Source organism: Chlorocebus sabaeus, chromosome 2, assembly GCF_047675955.1.
Source record: "Chlorocebus sabaeus isolate Y175 chromosome 2, mChlSab1.0.hap1, whole genome shotgun sequence".
Lineage (NCBI taxonomy): Eukaryota > Metazoa > Chordata > Mammalia > Primates > Cercopithecidae > Chlorocebus > Chlorocebus sabaeus.
In genome coordinates, this window is record NC_132905.1 from 27,125,734 (window position 1) to 27,141,951 (window position 16,218).

General features: G+C 46.2%; 1 long non-coding RNA gene across 3 annotated transcripts in view; it reads right to left on the minus strand.

Annotated features, from left to right (window-relative positions):
- Positions 1-338: 338 nt before the first annotated feature.
- The window catches only part of LOC140709101 (uncharacterized), an 80,941-nt gene continuing 65,061 nt past the window's right edge, over positions 339-16,218 (minus strand). Inside the window, exons 3-5 of one of the 3 annotated variants that reach the window (XR_012089485.1) lie at positions 10,737-10,869; positions 5,441-5,490; positions 339-434 (exon numbers count right to left, since the gene is read on the minus strand). This is a non-coding gene — a long non-coding RNA (uncharacterized lncRNA). Of the gene's footprint in view, positions 435-5,267; positions 5,491-10,736; positions 10,870-16,218 lie in introns of all 3 variants that reach the window. The other 2 variants (XR_012089483.1, XR_012089486.1) reach the window with 2 other exon arrangements.

The window sequence follows — 16,218 nt, forward strand, 5'->3', positions numbered from 1 at the left end:
CACCTCTTGAATGCTTTGCTGCTTAGAAATTTCTTCCACCAGATACCTTAAATCATCTTTCTGAAGTTCAAAGTTCCACCAGTCTCTAGGGCAGGGGCAAAATGCCACCAGTAGATTTGCTAAAACATAACAAGAGTCACCTTTGCTCCAGTTTGCAACGAGTTTCTTATCTCCATCTAAGAGCACTGCATCCTGGATTTCATTGTCCATATTATTATCAGCATTTTAGTCAAAGCCATTCAGCAAGTTTCTAGGAAATTCAAAACTGTCCCACATTTTCCTCTCTTCTTCTGACCCTCCAAATTGTTCCAACCTCTGCCTATTTCCCAGTTCCAAAGTCACTTCCACATATTCGTGTATCTTTTCAGCAGCACTCCACTTCTGGTACCAAATTGCTGTATTAATCCATTTTCATGCTGCTAATAAAGACATACCTAAGACAGAAGTAAAAAAGGTTTAATGGACTTACAGTTTCACATGGCTGGGGAGGCCTCACAATCATGGCAAAAGGCAAAGAGCAAGTCACATCTTACATGTATGGTGGCAGGCAAAGAGAGAGTTTGTGCAGGGAAACTGCCATTTTTTAAACCATCAGGTTTTGTGAGATGTATTCACTATCATGAGAACAGCCCAGGAAAGACCCGCCCCCATAATTCAATCACCTGCCACCAGGTTCCTCCCGTGACACATGGGAATTGTGAGAGTTATAATTCAAAATGAGTTTTGAATGAGGACACACCCAAGCCATATCAGATACATATGAAGAAACAGGATTATTTCAAGGCCTTGGAATGAACATGCGAACTAAGTTATGATAGTTAATTAAGGAAATGGCTTATTACTGTCTTTGGAGTGCTTTCAAAGGTGTATTTCTCCACAGGAGACCTACAGCTTAAAAATTCTTTTTATTAATTTTTTTTTTGAGAGGGTGTCTCGCACTTGTTGCCCAGGCTGGAGTGCAATGGCGTGATCTCGGCTCTCTGCAGCCTCTGCCTCCTGGGTTCAAGTAGTTCTGCCTCAGCCTCCTGAGTAGCTGGGATTATAGGCTCCCACCACTATACCCAGCTAATTTTTTGTATTTTTATTAGTAGAGACAGGGTTTCACCATGTTGGCCAGGCTGGTCTCAGACTCCTGACCTCAGGTGATCCACCTGCCTTGGCGCCTCCCAAAGTGCTGGGATTACAGGCGTGAGCCACCACACCTGGCCTTAAAAATTATTTCCTAATTAAGATCTTAATATGGGCCAAGTGTGGTGACTCATGCCTGTAATCCCAACACTTTGGGAGGCCAAGGCAGAAGGATCACTTGAGGCCAAGAGTTGAAGACCAGCCTAAGAAACATAGTGAGACACCTGTCTCTACAAAAAAAAAAAAAGTGGGGGAGGGTTAGATGATTAGATTATATTCAGATTTTTATAAAAAGGGTAATGTTCCTGCTTGTTTTAATTTTGTTCCTTGTGAGTGCTTTCACTAAGTCAACAAGCATTTATTGGCTCCCTGCTCTGTTCCTACCCTCTGCTAGGTGCAAGGGATATAAAGATGAACCAGACATAGTTCCTGTGCTCAAGATATAATATTGCTGTGATAATTATAGTAATACAGCTCTGTGCCAAGAGGGGTAGTTTAGCACAAAGAAGGAAGTGTTTTACTCTGCCTGAGCACATGTGCCAGAGGAACCTCCAAAAGGAGAGTCTTGCTCCATTGCCCAGCCTGGAGTGCAGTCACACAATCTCCGCTGACTACAACCTTAACCTCCTGGGTTCAAGCAATTGTCCTGCCTCAGCCTTCTGAGTAGCTGGGATTACAGGCACCTGCCACCATGCCCGGCTAACTTTTGTATTTTTAAGTAGAGGACGAGGTTTCACCATGTTGGTCAGGCTGCTCTTGAACTCCTGACCTCAAGTGATCCACCTGCCTCTGCTTCTCAAAGTGCTGAGATTACAGACGTGAGCCACAGTGCCCAACCAGGAATTTCATCCTTGTGGGAGAATAACTGTTTGCCAGGACAGTAAAAGTATTCAAGACAAAGTGAGAATAAATTGTGGAAAGACCTAGATGTATGAAAGTACCATAGGTTTGGGAATTACAGGTAATTAAATTTTTTTATCTTTTTTTTTTTTTTTTTTTTGAGACGGAGTCTCGCTCTGTCGCCCAGGCTGGAGTGTAGTGGTCGGATCTCAGCTCACTGCAAGCTCCGCCTCCCAGGTTCATGCCATTCTCCGCCTCAGCCTCCTGAGTAGCTGGGACTACAGGTGCCCGCCACCTCGCCTGGCTAGTTTTTTTGTATTTTTTAGTAGAGACAGGGTTTCATCGTGTTAGCCAGGATGGTCTCGATCTCCTGACCTTGTAATCCGCCCGTCTCAGCCTCCCAAAGTGCTGGGATTACAGGCTTGAGCCACCGCATCCGGCCAATTTTTTAAATCTTTACATGACCCTATTTGAAGATAATTTGGCAAGGCTGGACTGTAGTGTGCATATGCACAAGTGTCATAGAAAATAGGGCTAGAAAGGCAGGCAGGAGACTTTCATGGTTGGGCTTTCAACAACAGGTTAAACAACTCAGGCTTGATTATTTCTGGTGGTTCTCAACATTGGCTGCACCTGGGGAATTTTTCTTTCCTTTTTTTTTTTTTTTTTTTAAGATGGACTGTCACTGTTACCCAGGCTGGAGTGCAGTGGCATGATCTGCAACCTCCACCTCCTGGGTGCAAGCAATCCACCAGCCTCAGCCTCCCAAGTAGCTGGGACTATGGGCATGTGCTACCTATTCAGGAGACTGAGGCAGGAGAATAGCTTGAACCCGGAAGATGGAGGTTGCAGTGACCCGAGATTGAGCAACTGCACTCCAGCCTGGGTGACAAGACTGAGACTCCATCTCAAAAAAAAAAAAAAAAACAAAAACCTGAAACTGGGTAATTTACAAGAAGGGAGGTTTCAGCCAGGCACGGTGGCTCACGCCTATAATCCCAACACTTTGGGAGGCTGAGGAAGGTGGATCACTTGAGGTCAGAAGTTCGAGACCAGCCTGGCCAACGTGTTGAAACCCCATCTCTACTAAAAATACAAAAATTAGCCAGGCATGATGGCGGACGCCTGTGTCAAGCGCGTCCGTGTGAAGAGACCATCAAACAGGCTTTGTGTGAGCAATAAAGCTGTTTATTCACTTGAGTGCAAGTGAGCTGAGTCCGAAAAGAGAGTCAGCGAAGGGAGATGGGGAAGGGGTTGCTTTATAGGAGTTGAGTAGGTAATGGAAAATTACAGCAAAAGGTAGTTATCTATTGTTAGCAGAGGAGGGGGTTACAAGGTGCATGGTGGAGAAATCGTAAGACACATTGTCCAGAAGAAGAATGTCACAAAGTCGATCGATTAGCTAAGGTAGGGCAGGGACAAGTCACAATAGTAAAATATTGTAATGTTAGTTAATCAGTTAAGGCAGGAACTGGCTGTTTTACTTCTTTGTAGTTTTTTTCTTTTGCTGCTCCAGATTTCTTGGCTCCTGCAGGCCACCTGGATGTGTATGTGCAGGTCACAGGGGTTATAATGACTGAGCTTCAGCTCAGAGGCCTGACAGCCTGTAATCCAAGCTATTCAGGAGGGAGGCTGAGGCAGGAGAATTGCTTGAACTTGGGAGGCAGAGGTTGCAGTGAGCCAAGATCACGCCATTGCACTCCAGCCTGGGTGACAGAACGGGACTCTGTCTTTAAAAAAAAAAAAAAAAAACAGGTTTCATTGGCTCATCGTTCCACAGGCTGTACTGGAAGCATGGCTGGGGAGGCATCATGGCAAAAGGCACAGGGCAGCAGGACCCTGGGCCTGGCTTGCAAAACCATTCTTCCCTCCTAGGCCTCTGCCCCCATTTTTCTGGGTGGGGCTGCTGCAAAGGTCTCTGAAATGCCTTTGAGGCCATGACGTGATTTTGGCTCACTGCAACCTCCACCCTCCAGGTTCAAGTGATTCTTCTGCCTCACCCTCCCAAGTAGCTGGTACTATAGGCACGTACCAACGCGTCTGGCTAACTTTTGTATTTTTAGTAGAGATGGGATTTCACCACATTGTCAATCAGTCTGGTCTCCAACTCCTGACCTCAGGTGATCCACCCGCCTCAGCCTCCCAAGGGTTTTTCTTTTCTGTCACATGACCAGGCTGCAAATTTTCCACACTTTCATGCTCTGCTTGCCTTTTATTTGTTTTTTTTGTTTTTTTTTTTTTGAGAGGGAGTCTCGCGCTGTCGCCCAGGCTGGAGTGCAGTGGCCGGATCGCAGCTCACTGCAAGCTCCGCCTCCTGGGTTTGTGCCATTCTCCTGCCTCAGCCTCCCTATAGCTGGGACTACAGGCGCCCGCCACCTCACCCGGCTATTTTTTTTGTATTTTTTAGTAGAGACGGGGTTTCACTGTATTAGCCAGGATGGTCTCGATCTCCTGACCTCGTGATCCGCCCGTCTCGGCCTCCCAAAGTGCTGGGATTACAGGCTTGAGCCACCGCGCCCGGCCTCTGCTTGCCTTTTAAATATAAGTTCCAGTTGTAGATCAACTCTTTATTCACACAAATAAGCATACACTATTAGAAGCAGTCAGGCCACATCTCTAATGCTTTGCTGCCTAGAAATTTCTTCCACCAGATACCCTGTATCATCTCTGTCAAGTTCAAATCTCCACAGATCTCTAGGGCAGTGGCACAATGCCACCAGTATCTTTGCTAAAGCATAACAAGAGTGACCTTTACTCCAGTTCCCAATAAGTTCCTTATCTCCATCTGAGACCACCTCACCCTGGACTTCATTGTCCAGATCACTCTCAGCATTTAGGTCACAATTTAACAAGTCTCTAGGAAGTTCCAAACTCTCCCTCAACTTTCTGTCATTTCTGAGCCTCCAATCCATTCCAACCTCTACCCAGTACCCAATTCCAAAGCTGCTTCCATATATTCAGGTATCTTTATAGCAATGCCCCCACTTTCCAGTACCAATTTTCTGTATTAGTTTGTTCTCTCACAGCTATAAATGAATACCTGAAACTGGGTAATTTATAAGAAAAGAGGTTTAGTTGGCTCACAGTTCTTTGGGCTATACAGGAAGCTGGCTGGAGAGGCCTCAGGTAACTTACAGTCATGGCAGAAGGTGAAGAGGAAGAAGGCACATCTTATGTGGCCGGAGCAGGAGGAATAGAGAGCAGGGGAAGGAGCTACACACTTTTAAGCTACCAGATCTTGTGAGAAATCACTATCACGAGAACAGAAAGAGGGAAATGTGCCCCCATGATCCAATCACCTTCCACCAGGCCCCTCTGTAAGGAAAATGGCTGTGCTTCAGTCAGGAGTAGGCTGAGGCAGACATCCAGTACAGCATGACAGCAGGTTGGGACCACAGGTGCACAATTCCATGCACTATGTAATCACATTTATGTAGCCATTTTGATGTATCCTGTTTGTGTGAGCTCATACCTGGCTTTGAGCCACTATCATCTGTGAAAAATATAACTGCACTGCTGACTCTGTGGGAGAGAGAGAGATAATAAGACCATGTCCCAACTGCGTATGGTCCCTAGAGTGTTCTTTCAGCTACCCGCCACCCATCCACCAGCTCCTCTTGGACCCCAGCTCAGGTTGGAACCTGACACCCTCTTCCAACACTGGGGATTACAGTTTGACATGAGATTTGGGTAGGGACACAAATCTAAACCATATCAGGGAGCCACTGAAGAGGTTTTAATTTTAAATAGATCTACAATGACAAAATCTGGTGTTTATTTTAGAGTTGCAGTTTCCTAATGAGCAAGGACAAGGATTATCTGAGAGACATGTTAACAATACTGATTCCTAGGCTCCGCCCTTGACCAGTGAAATCATAATCTCCAGGGAATTGTTACTGAAACACCAGGAGTTCTATCTTGGTCTTGTTGCTGGCTGCATAGAAAGTCAATCGCTGCTGGGCACAGTGGCTCACGCCTGTAATCCCAGCACTTTGGGAGGCCAAGGCAGGCAGATCACCTGAGGTCAGGAGTTTGAGACCAGCCTGACCAATCTGATGAAACCCTGTCTCTACTAAAATACAAAAATTAGCCAGGCGTGGTGGCATGCACCTGTAATCCCAGCTACTCGGGAGGCTGAGACAAGAGAATCGCTTGAACCTGGGAGGCGGAGGTTTGGGAGAGCCAAGATCTCACCATTGCACTCCAGCCTGGGCAACAAAAGCAAAACTCTGTCTCAAAAAAAAAAAAAAAAAAAAAAAGGAAAGAAAAGAAAAAAAAAGCCCATCACTGAGACAAGTATTGCCAGAGAAGAGGGCTTTAATCATACCGCAGTTGAGGAGATGGTAGATCAGTCTCAAATCCATCTCCCTAAGCAAGTAAATTCAGGCATTTATTTATCAGGGAAGAAATACAACTTCATACAGAAAAATGGAAATTAAGATGGGATAAGGAAGAGGAGCTGGTCAAACAGGTAGTTGGATACAGAATCATGATAGGTGAAGGGTCTGGCACCTCTCTGTCCTCATGCAGTGATCCTGGTGAGTTTCAGTTCCTAGATACTATCTGGAAGCCCTGATGGTTGGTTTCCTGAGAAAGGAACTCAGATAAAACAAATGTAACTTTCTTAAGTTTTAAGACTGAGTCCATTTTGTTTTATTCAATAAAAACTATAAGCTTTAGTCCCATTAAGCAATTGACATCAGTTCTATGGGACAATTGGGCCAGTTTTAGTCCCCTCCCCCAACTTTCTATTTGTATCAATTCCTTAATCATGGGGAATCTGATCATTGATTTTTTTCTCTCTGTCACCCAGCCTGGAGTGCAGTGGTGCAATCTCAGCTCACTGCAACCTCCACCTCCCAGATTCAAGAAATTCCCCCGCTTCAGCCTCCTGAGTACCTGGGATTACAGGCACACACCACCATGCCCAGCTAATTTTCATATTTTTAGTAGAAACAGGGTTTCACTGTGTTGACCAGGCTGGTCTCTAACTTCTGACCACAGGTGATCCACCCACCTCGGCCTCCCAAAGTGCTGGGATTACAGGCGTGAACCACCACACCCGGCCCACTTTTGCTGTTTTTGGGTCCATGTCTTCATGGACCAAAATCTCAAGGAGGCGTATATGATTCCAGCAAGGGTGGCTTTGCGGGTTGGTGAAAGTGCTATCTAGCCAGGTCCAAGGGAGATGGGCAGGATTTCGCCTCTGTTGTGTCTCATTGATGGGTCGTCTAAGGGTCCTCTGTAGAAGGGTGACTCTTGAATATTGAGAGGATGGTATCCCTCACTGGGGGTCATCTGGAGTTTGATGGCCAGAGGTGACAGGAAACAAACTGGGTTATCAGATTTAGAAGACATGGACCAAAAAGAAGCAAAAGTAGGAGACTAACAAGTGGGCATAAAAGAGGACAAACCAGGAGAACCATTTCCATGTTCCCTCCCAATCTAACCAACCCTGAGAGGCTTGTTCCCATAAATAGGAGACTCAATTTACAAGGTGTCTGATGTTGCCTTATACTTTTCCAATTGATTCAACCAAAATCAACATTTTTCATCTAAGGCTAAACAAATTATTCCCTGTGCTGCCATTAACATATATAGTCCTCGGCAATTTAGGAGGACTATGGCTGCTAACGAGTCAATTTATTCTTGCACGGCTATTAAGGTTTTAGCTGTGGCATCAGTGTTGGCTATGTCTGCTGAGATATGGTCAAGGAGGCTTCTATGACTTCGGCAATTCTGGTTCCCATACTGGATATAATGCCACGTTGAGCAAGAAGGGGAATTAATTGGATAGCCCTCTTCACCCTGGGCAAGATGGAATGCCTGGGCCGGGTGCAGTGGCTCATGCCTGTAACTCCAGCACTTTGGGAGGCTGAGGTGGGTGGATCACCTGAGGTCAGGAGTTCGAGACCAGCCTGGTCAACATGGTGAAACTCTGTCTCTACTATAAATACAAAAATTAGCTGGGCACATTCCTGTAATCCCAGCTACTAGGGGGGCTGAGGCAGGAGGATCACTTGAACCTGGGAGGCAGAGGTTGCAATGAGCTGAGATCGTGCCACTGCACTCTAGCCTGGGCAACAGAGTGAGACTCCATCTCAAAAAAAAAAAAAAAAAAGAATGCCCATAGATCCATAGATTGGTACTGAAGAGAGATTGCCAGGGGCTCTGAAGATGTCTGGGGATACACAGCCTATGGTTCACATTCCAGTTCAGTTAGTGTAGAGGCATTGGTGAAATAACTGGCCACAAATATAGAAGGCTCCTCAGGTCTTAAGTAGGGATGTCAAAAAGAAAGAAAGGGGGCCGGGCACAATGGCTCATGCCTGTAATCCCAGCACTTTGGGAGGCTGAGGTGGGCAGATCATGAGGTCAGGAGATTGAGACCATCCTGGCTAACACGGTGAAACCCTGTCTCTACTAACAATACAAAAACAAAATTAGCCGGGCATGGTGGTGGGCACCTGTAGTCCCAGCTACTCGGGAGGCTGAGGCAGGCGAATGGCGTGAACCTGGGAGGTGGAGCTTGCAGTGAGCCGAGATTGCGCCACTGTACTCCAGACTGGGCAACAGAGCAAGACTCTGTCTCAAAAAAAAAAAAAAGAAAAAGAAAAAAAGAAAGAAAGGGGTGCCACTTGCCCCCATTACCTGACAGGATTTGGAGGAAAGCTGCCTGGAGAAGGAGGTTAGCATAAAGTAGACAGCTCTTGTATTTCAAAGGAAATTATACGTATAGAGTCCTACCTGCCACTTCCAGAGTTGCCCTTGGCTTTGTTCCTTTAATGACGATGTCTGATTTGGAAGCTGGTGAGCAGAGAGCCCCTTCAGTTCAAGGCTATTATTGGGTGGAGATCTGACCAGGAGGCCTTTTGTCTCCTGGGACAGTCTTTCCCGTGGCCGAGCTTATGGCAGATTGGGCAGGCTATGCGTGGCATCCTTCCATTTGGGCAATTCCTTCTCTAGTGGCCTAGTCTTCCCCACTGATGGCAGTTACCTGGAGGAGTGTCTTGAAGGCAACCTGGAGGGGGCTGGTGGGCTTCCACAACAGCTAGTAGTTAAGCCTGCCTGTTGTCCCTACATTTTCGTTTTCCTTAGCTCTGTCCTCCTTGTCCTGATTTTGGTTATAAAAGATCAAGGAGGCTCATTTGAGGATTTCTGGCATAGGAGCACTGGGTCCTAAGGCTGACTTTTGTAATTTTTCCTGATATCCAGGATGGCTTGGGTAAAGAAATGGTCCTTTAGGACTAGTTGTCCCTTGGGGGATTCTGGGTTTAAGTTGGTATGCTTAATATGGGTTTCCTGTAGTCTTTTGAGAAAGGCTATAGGATTTTTGGTTGGCCCCTGGTTTATGATGGCTAACTTACTAGAGTTTATAGACTTAACCTTACTTTATTATATTCCCTCTATTAGACACAGCAGCATGTGGTTCCCAGCCCATATTTTTGCTTGGATATTGTAGTCCCAGTTGGGGTCTTGTTGGGGAACAGCTGTAGCCCCTCGAGAGTAGTTGACGTTTGCCAGGTGTAATTCATCCCCACAGTGTCTGACTGCTTCACAGATTCTGGTTTCTCTTTCTTCCCGTAAGAGGGCTTGTCCCAGGAGGATATTTATGTCCTTTCAAGTTAATCTAAATGTAAGGGCTGGCCGGGCACAGTGGCTCATGCCTATAATCCCAGCACTTTGAGAGGCTGAGGCAAGTGGATCACCTGAGGTCAGGAGTTCGAGACGAGCCTGACCAACATGGCGAAACCCTGTCTCTACTAAGAACAGAAAAATTAGCTGGGCATGGTGGCATGCATCTGTAGTCCCAGCTACTCGGGAGGCTGAGGGAGGACAATCGCTTAACCCAGGAGGTGGAGATTGCAGTGAGCCGAGATCATACCACTGCACTCCAGCTTGGGTGACAGAGCGATACTCTGTCTCAAAAAATAAATAAATAAATAAAAATGTAAGGGCCAATATTTGGGAGCCTTCAATGAGCCTCTCAGGGTCATTTGAGAACTTTCCTAGTTTTTGTTTGTTTGTTTGTTTTTTTAATTTGCCAGAGGTCCAGGCTGAAAAGGAGATGAGGATTTGGATGGGTCCAACTGGCTCACTTACTTCCTCTAACAGGTAGAGCCTGGAGGGAGAACTAAGGTGCTCTGTGTAGGGCAGGGCTTATTGCCAAGTTCTGGGAGTGAGATAAACAGCGGAGGAGCCGGGTGTCTGTTTTTCACTTTTTGACCTGTGGAGGAGGAGGAGGCAATTTTTCCCCTTGGCTTTTGGAGGAGAAGGGAGTCAGCAGGGGAGTCCCAATGGAGAGCCCTGGAGAAGGCAGCTAAGCATAGCTAGGACAGTGGGGTTTGCCTTACAAGCTTTATAAGGAGTGGGGTTTTTCCTTCAGGCCATGAAGGTTTGTAAATAGAGGACCTCTGACTATTTGCCCTGATGGTGGCAGGAAAGGTCCAGCTGGAGGACAGTATTAAAATTTGTATTTTTGCCAGGCGCGGTGGCTCACGCCTGTAATGCCAGCACTTTGGGAGGCCGAGGTGGGCAGATCACGAGGTCAGGAGATCGAGACCTTCCTGGCTAACACAGTGAAACCCTGTCTTTACTAAAAATAAAAAAAATTAGCCGGGCGTAGTCCCAGCTACTGGGGAGGCTGAAGCAGGAGAATGGCATGAACCTGAGAGGCAGAGCTTGCAGTGAGCCGAGATGGCGCCACTCCAACCTGGGCGAAAGAGCAAGACTCTATCTCAAAAAAAATAAATAAATAAAATTTGTACTTTTGGCCAGAGTTGTTCTGGTTTTGCCAAGGAAAATTGGTTTTTCATTTTAGGGTTTGGGGGTTGAACTTATCCCAGTTCTTGAGATGTATCCGAGGGGCACGTCTTGTGGTATGGAGACGTGATTACCCATCTGTGAAGAGAGAACAGAAGAGAGAAGGGAAAAGGCGTCTCTTCTAGTTTCCCTACTATCTTTTTCCTGCACTTATGGCAGACTGGATTGAACAGGATGTCCCCCCTTTATCCTAGGGGTTCCAGAATGAACCAGTGCTTACTGGGTACCCCTAACCCTGGTCTCATCCCATTTCTGGGACCAGCCTTCAACCTAGGAGTAGTGTGTTTTGTGCCTATAGCTGCGGACTCGCCTTCATCGCTGTTCTTCGGGTACTTTGGTCCCTTGCACCTGTGGTTTGGGGCCACTCTGTATCATTGTCTCCATGACCTTATAGTGACTCTTGTTCTGAGCATTTTAATAACAAAATTATTATCTCTTTTCTCATATTCCCAATTCCCATATTCTTTTTTTTTTTAAGATGGAGTCTCGCTCTTTCGCCAGGCTGGAGTGCAGTGGCACGATCTTGGCTCACTGCAACCTCTGCCTCCTGGGTTCAAACAACTCACCAGCCTCAGCCTACCGAGTAGCTGGGACTACAGGTGCGCCCCATCATGCCCACCTAATTTTTGTATTTGTAGTAGAGATGGGGTTTCACCATGTTGGCCAGGATGGTCTTGATCTCTTGACCTGGTGATCTGCTTGTCTCAGCCTCCCAAAGTGCTGGAATTACAGGCGTGAGCCACCGTTCCTGGCCTCCCATGTTCTTTATGTAGACAAGAAGCCTGTTTTTCAACTGACACAAGGGGGCTGGACTTCTCTCCTTTCAAATAAAACCTTGAAGGTCCAGATGTATATTGAAAAGGCCGGCCGGGTGTGGTAGCTCGCACCTGTAATCTCAGCACTTTGGGATGCTGAGGCAGGCGGATCACTTGAGGTCAGGAATTTGATGCCAGCCTGGCCAAAATGACGAAACCATGTCTCTACTAAAAATACAAAAATTGGCCGGGCATGGTGGCTCAGGCCTGTAATTTCTCTAATTGCTTAAAACTAGTAACCTAGGTGGGACTGGGAGAGTGACATTTGAAGCTGTATTTGTGTAACATGCATATTGTGTTTACCTATATTGTGACTTCGAGTAGACCAATAAACATAGTAATGTTTAAGATGATCTTATTCACAGTTTTTACAAGACTGAGAACACCTTGGTTGTTATTCACATTAAAGAGGAGTAGGCCGGGCGCAGTGGCTCACACCTGTAATCCTAGCACTTTGGGAGGCCGAGGTGGGAGGATCACGAGGTCAGGAGTTCGAGACCAGCCTGGCCAACGTGGTGAAACCCCATCTCTACTAAAAATAACAAAAATTAGCCGAACATGGTGGTGTGCGCCTGTAGTCCCAGCTACTCAGGAGGCTGAGGCAGGAGAATCGCTTGAACCTGGGAGGCAGAGGTTGCAGTGAGCCAAGATTGCACCATTGCACTCCAGCCTGGCCGACAGAGCAAGACCCTGTCTGGAAAAATAAAAAGAGGAGTATTATTTTCAGTTTGGGTGGCTGCAGGGAAGTGAGGTTTCCCCTCACAAGCATGCTCTGAGTGTCAAGGAGGAAACTGGCACTAGATTCTGAAGGAGAGAGCAGCTCTTCCTTAGGGGAAATACCCTTTTCCTTGGGCAAGAGGTTAAGGTGGCACTGAGCCTTCGGGGTGTGGGTAGAAGCTGGTGCTAAGCTTCGGAGGTGGAAAGCTTAGAGAGGTCACAGTAAAGGTGAGGAGTTGGGGATTCCCAGAAGACAATCAGGGAGAGAAGGTGTGGAAGACAAGGAACAGCGAGGAGAGAGCCAGAAGATTGTGTAAAGGGAGAAGATTCATTGGAACACATTCTCCATCCCTAGAAAGGTTTGTTGTGATAAAAATCTTTCAACAAGCTGAGTTTCTTCTGTATGTGATAGGGGTGAGAAGGAAGATTTACTCCAAAATAGACATAACAAATGAGGATGTTTTCCAGGGCAAAGGAAGATAAGCTTGAGAAACAAAGAAGACAGCCCAGGAATTCCCAAAATGTGGGGGATACTTATAGAAATCTGAGTCAGCCCAAGACTGTTATCAAAAGACACAGTGTAGGCCGTGTGCAATGGTTCACGCCTGTAATCCCAGCACTTTGGGACTCCGAGGTAGGAGAACTCCTTGGCTCCAGGAGTTTCGAGACCAGCCCAGGCTACATAAGGAGACCCTGTCTCTACAAAAAAATAAAATTAGACAGGCGTGGTGGTGCATGCCTGTGGTCCCAGCTACTCAGGAGGCTGAGGTGGGAGGATCACTTGAGCCCAGGAGGTTGAGGTTGCAGTGAGCTATGATGACACTACTGCACACCAACCTGGGTGCCAGAGTGAAATGCTGTCTCAAAAAAAAAAAAGAAAGAAAAGGTGGGCCTGTGGAACCACAGTGCTTGGTTTTGAATCCTAATGTGAACTTGGGCAAGTTACTTAAAAACTCTTGAGCTTTATTTATTTATTTATTTATTTATTTATTTGAGATGGAGTCTTACTCTGTCGCCCAGGCTGGAATGCAGTGGCATGATCTGGGATCACTGCAGCCTCCACTTCCCGAGTTCACGCCATTCTCCTGCCTTGGCCTCCTGAGTAGCTGGGACTACAGGTGCCTGCCACCGTGCCTGGTTAATTTTTTTTGTATTTTTAGTAGAGACGGGGTTTCACCATGTTACCCAGGATGGTCTCGATCTCCTGACCTCGTGATCCCTCCCAAAGTGCTGGGATTACAGGCGTGAGCCACCACGCCTGGCTAACTCTTGAGCTTTAATTTCTTCATTTGTAAAACAGAAGTAATGGCTTTATTATAGAGTGTTATGAGAATTGAGCCTGGCCCATAGAAAATGCTGAATACATGTGAGATACAGTTATTATAAAAAGTATGCTTGCGGCCAGGCGTGGTGGCTCACGCCTGTAATCCCAGCACTTTGAAAGGCCGAGGTGGGTGGATCACTTGAAGTCAGGAGTTCCAGACCAGCCTGGCCAACGTGGTGAAACCCCATCTTACTAAAAATACAAAAATTAGCCAGGCATGCTGTCACACACCTGTAATCCTAGCTACTCAGCAGTCTGACTCAGAAGAATTGCTTGAACCTGGGAGGCAGAGGTTGCAGTGAGCCAAGATAGTGCCACTGCACTCCAGCCTGGGCGACGACAGAGTGAGACTCTGTCTGAAAAAATAAAAAGTATGCTTGGGCCTCCTTCTTAAATTCATTAATTTCATAAATATCAAGTCCATATTTAATTATTTAATCTATGCATCAGTCTATACCCTGTGAAAACCACATTAAAAAAATACTGCCTACGGAGCTCGTATTCTAGTGGGGGAGTCAGCTAGTACGTGAGTAGATAAGAAGTGCTAGGAAGAAAATACAACAGGATAAGAGTGTAGGGAAAGCTGAATTGGTCTAGGAAATGTGACCAGACACTTGAACACAAATACCTTTTTTTTTTTCCTTCGAGACCGAGTCTTGCTCTGTTACCAGCCTGGAGTGCAGTGGCGGGATCTTGGCTCACTGCAACCTCCGCCTCCCGGGTTCAAGCGATTCTCCTGCCTCAGCCTCCCAAGTAGCTGGGACTACAGGTGCGTGTCACCGCATCAGGCTAATATTTTGTTTTGTTTTGTTTGTATTTTAGTAGAGATGGAGTTTCACCATGTTGGCCAGGTCTCGATAAGCTGACTTCATGATCTGCCCGCCTCAGCCTCCCAAAATGCTGGGATTACAGGCGTGAGACACCATGCCTGGCCAAAGATACCTTTATGTGATGAAATATCTTCAGTATTTTAACCATCCTGTATCGGTCAGTCATGGTGGCTCACGCCTGTAATCCCAGCACTTTGGGAGGCCGAGGCAGGCAGATCACGAGTTCAGGAGATCGAGACCATCCTGGCTAACACGGTGAAACCCCGTCTCAACTAAAAATACAAAAAAAAACTGGGTGTGGTCGTGGGTGCCTGTAGTCCCAGCTACTCAGGAGGCTGAGGCAGGAGAATGGCATGAACCGGGGAGGCAGAACTTGCAGTGAGCCGAGATCGCACCACTGCACTCCAGCCTGGGCGACAGAGTGAGATTCCGTCTCAAAAAAATAAAATAAAATAAAATAAAATAAATAAATAATAAAAATTTCATGTAAATAGTTACATATGCAAAGTGTGTAGTCTTTTGTGTTTCAGTTCTTCCACTTGGTATGTGTTTTTGAGATTCATCTTTGCTGCATGTATAAATACTTATTTTCTATTGCTAAGCAATCTTCCTTCATAACCAGTTGATGAATGTTTGGGTTGTTTCCAGGTTTTGATTAATATGAATAACTATCAGTATAAACATTTGTGTGCAGTCTTTGAACATTTTTTTCCCTCTGTTGCCCAGACTGGAGTGCAGTGATGTGATCATGGCTCACGGCAGCCTCACCTTCCTGGGCTCAAGCAATCCTCGTACTTCAGCCTCCCAAGTAGCTGGGACTACAGGCGTGCGCCACTTTTTGTATGTTTTGTAGAGACGGAGTCACGCCATGTTGCCCAGGTTGGTCTTGAACTCCTGGCCTCAAGTGACGCATCCGCCCCAGCCTCCCAATGTGCTGGGATCACAACAAGCATGAGCCACCGCCCCTGGCCTGACCATACATTTTTCTTTCCCTTTAATTTTGTATGTGTTGGGTTCATGGGTCAAATGGCAAGTATATGTTAAACTTCCTAAGATATTGCCATATTCTTTACCAAAGTGGCTACCCATTTTGCATTCCAACCAGCAGTGTGTAAAAGTTCTAGTTGTTCTACATCAAGGCCATCTTTAGAAGTGAATCTTCCCAGACTTTAAGGAACATGCATATATTATGCATTTTTAATGTAAAAATTGTTCACACATATCACTTAATATATCAAGATCATCCTTGTATTGTCTAAATTATACTTCTGTGACAATCCTTTTTTTTTTTTTTTTTTTCCAGATGGAGTCTTGTTCTGTCACCCAGACTGCAGTACAGTGGCGCAATCTCGGCTCACTGCAAGCTCTGCCTCCTGGGTTCACGCCATTCTCCTGCCTCAGCCTCCCTAGTAGCTGGGACTACAGGTGCCCACCACCATGCTCGATTAATTTTTTTTTTTTTTTTGTATTTTTAGTAGAGATGGGGTTTCACCGTCTAAGCCAGGATGGTCTTGATCTCCTGACCTTGTGATTCGCCTGCCTCGGCCTCCCAAAGTGCTGGGATTACAGGCGTGAGCCACTGCACCCGACGTTCTGTGACAATTTTAATGCTGTGTTCCAATATATGAATCTCTCATTATTTATTAATTTATTAATTTATTATTTATTTTTGAGATGGAGTGTTGCTCTTGTTGCCCAGGTCGGAGTGCCATGGCACAATCTTGGCTCACTGCAACCTCTG